The 3218-nt window shown below is 43.5% G+C and overlaps 1 long non-coding RNA gene across 1 annotated transcript; it reads right to left on the bottom strand.

The window, feature by feature from the left end:
- Positions 1-2442, bottom strand: LOC132142974 (uncharacterized). Its single transcript, XR_009434136.1, has 4 exons — positions 2408-2442; positions 1746-1819; positions 1551-1620; positions 1-297 (listed from the first exon to the last, which is right to left on the bottom strand). It is a non-coding gene; the product is annotated as an uncharacterized LOC132142974 (long non-coding RNA).
- Positions 2443-3218: the final 776 nt, after the last annotated feature.

Here is a 3218-nt window from a genome sequence, read left to right as displayed (position 1 = left end):
ACAACACGTGATACAAAGCTTCATTCAAACTTATTGTTCTAACAATCAAGTATTAACAGATGGTGAACCCAACATCCTCCTGCCATCTGAACACAGCTGATACAGTTCTGCTGCTGCACTTCACAATCTCACTCTTTTCAACGGGGATGTCATTGAGCAACAGGATGAAGAAGACCTTGATGACGGCTCTCTGAGCCACACAACCTTGAAGCTCGAGCAGGAGAATACGTGCAGGACAATCTGACTGCTGTGTCTGCTCCAAACTTTCGTGTGCCTGCACCCCATGAGCACGACTACCTGAAAAACATTTGCTGGCAGCCACATCACCCTGGAGCCCAAGACCGGTTTCCCACTGAAGCTAAGCAGGGCTGAGCCTGGTCAGTACCTGGATGGGAGACCTCCTGAGAAAACTAGGTTGCTGCTGGAAGAGGTGCTAGTGAGGCCAGCAGGGGATGCTCACCCTGTGGTCTGTGTGGGTCCTAGCGCCTCAGTGTAGTGATGGGGACACTATACTGTCAACAAGCACCGTCCTTCGGATGAGACGTTAAACCGAGGTCCTGACTCTCTGTGGTCATTAAAAATCCCAGGATGTCTTTCGAAAAGAGTAGAGGTGTGACCTCGGCATCCTGGCTAAATTCGCCCATTGGCCTCTGACCATCATGGCCTCCTAACAATCCCCATATCTGCTGATTGGCTTCATCACTCTGTCTCCTCTCCACCAGTAAGCTGGTGTGTGGTGGGCGTTCTGGTGCACTATGACTGCCGTCACATCATCCAGGTGGATGCTGCACACTGGTGGTGGATGAGGAGATACCCCCAGACTATGTAAAGCGCTTTGAGTGCCTAGAAAAAGCGCTATATAAATGTAATGAATTATTATTATTTATTATTTACACAGAATTTACAAGTACATGCATTGATTTATTACTTTTGTAGTGGGCTAAACCACTGAAGTGGTTCAAATTTATAAATAAAAAAAAAAATTATACATTTATCCAAAGTGACTTACAGTGCATTCAGACTAACAGTTTTTACCTAACATGTGTTCCCTGCTATTCTAACCCACAACCTTGCACTGCTAACGCAATGCTCTACCACTTGAGCCACAGGAACACCAGTGTGTCCTTGACTACGGCTCTTTTCTCCAGGTTGATCAGGGGATTGTAGGCCCCTGTAATAATAGCACTGTCAATCACTTCAGATAAAAGCTCCATCACATTTTTTGATGATGCTTTTGAAGCTTCTGAAAGTCAGCCTTCATTGTTTAAACATTAACCAGCTGAACAAACTTTACCAAAATCACATCCTCAGTGTCTTGTGGTCTTTCTCTAGATGCTCTCACTGGCTCTGGGGTTACTGAGGATGAAGACACCACAGCAGCATCTGGTCCTGATGAGACAGTAAGAGCTGGAGTGATGGAGCGTCTCATCTGTGACTCTCGATCATTTCCAGGATGATGCTGTGGTCTTCTCCATCCTCAGTGCACACACCAGTCTACAGACATTTTATGCCCTACAAAAATACACATACACAATACAAAAAGTAATTACATTATTCTTTTGTTTCAGGTTTTCCCTCTTTTTCACCTTTCCTTGCAGGCCCTGCTGCACCACAAAAGATCTGAAGCAAATGCACAGAAATCAAGAATAAGGAAGGAGGTGTAATAGTTGTTTGAAATTAAATTAATTAAAATAAAATACAACTTAAGATTTAAAATGTTTCATTTATTTTTGTAGTGTACTTACACCAATCCTTTGATGGCAGCATTCCTTCATCAGTGTCTCTGCAGCAGATAAAAACACATGTGTCTCATCTGTCCCTGTAATATCCAGACAAGAGTCAGTCTCCTCTGTGATTTATCTGTGATATACTGCATTTACATGTTGAGTTAATAACTGATGTAACTCACTTTTTATCCAACACAAATGTTCCTTAAATTATCAATATTGCAAATGGACAAATAAAATAGATAACTTATGTTTAGTTACTTTATGTAGATTTGTTTGTTTACATTACTCACACTCATCTATAGCAGTGTTGACAAAAGTGAATTCTACACAATATCACACACACATCACTCAGACACCTGTTTCATGTCTGTTAGATGTGCTCATCTACAATTCTTATCAAACATTATCCAGTCAGATGATAAATATACATTTTAGTAATAGTCTTCAAGAAGTATATATGGTTTATGTAAATCCACTATTGAGTCGTGTAACGTTACTTAATGGAGCTCCCCTGTTAGTTATGCATTATAAAACATGTTTACAGCTAAATCACAAAGGCACAAAAAATTACGCCTTAGTTTTAATAAATTATTAACTCCAAAAACAATACCACTGTATGAAAATGACTTATACACTTCAATTTAAATAATTATCTCGGAAAAAAATAAGATTCTCACCGTTGTCTCTCACAGCAAGCTGTCATTTTGGTCTTCTTTCCAGTTTAACGGCAGTTGGCATCCAGCTTATTGATGCAATACCGCCTTCTTCTGTTCCGGAGTGTGGGTCAGATCATACGTTCCCTTTCATAGGTCACTTCAATGCTGCAGTGACGTCACCACTATGGGAACACCTTCGGTGTGACGAATGTCTGAAGCCCTATACCATCCCGCCAATCCTATTGGCAAAATAGCGCGTGGCACCGCCCATGCATGCGTACGCATATATATACCTGGTGCCGTGCGCCATTTCACTCAGATTTCTTTCCTTCAGTAACGAAGCGAATCTTCTGTGCCCTATTATCTCGCGTTCAACAGCGATCGTCACGAGCAGTATACTCCTCAACCACGGACGCGATGAGTCAACGAAAGGTAGGAGCCGTATGATGGGTTATCACGAGGAGGCACTTATGAGAGGTTTGTTGCAGCCTCTCTACAGGTTCTCTCCTTGATAGCCTACGGCTACAGTAAAATATGCATACACTTCCCCTGTGCACAAACGCCAATAGGAAGTATCCGCGCTCTTAAGTCGCCTCGCGTCTAACCCCCACCGTTTCGCTTCTGCGGTCGCCGAGGCCCCGCACGAGGTGTTGGTTAGGGGCGATATGTGCGGCTTGACTATGAATACAGTGATGTACTGGAGTTCCATGTGCTCGCTCTCCCCCACTCGAGCGCGTTAATCAGCAGTTTTGCTCTTCAAACTAGGCTCTGGCCGGCATACGCGGTTCTCTCCCTCCGAGCGGACAGGAGAAACGCGCCTCTCCTTCCTCAG

This window comes from Carassius carassius, chromosome 7 (genome assembly GCF_963082965.1).
Source record: "Carassius carassius chromosome 7, fCarCar2.1, whole genome shotgun sequence".
In the NCBI taxonomy this organism is placed as follows: domain Eukaryota; kingdom Metazoa; phylum Chordata; class Actinopteri; order Cypriniformes; family Cyprinidae; genus Carassius; species Carassius carassius.
This window is presented reverse-complemented; position numbering and strand designations above follow the sequence as displayed.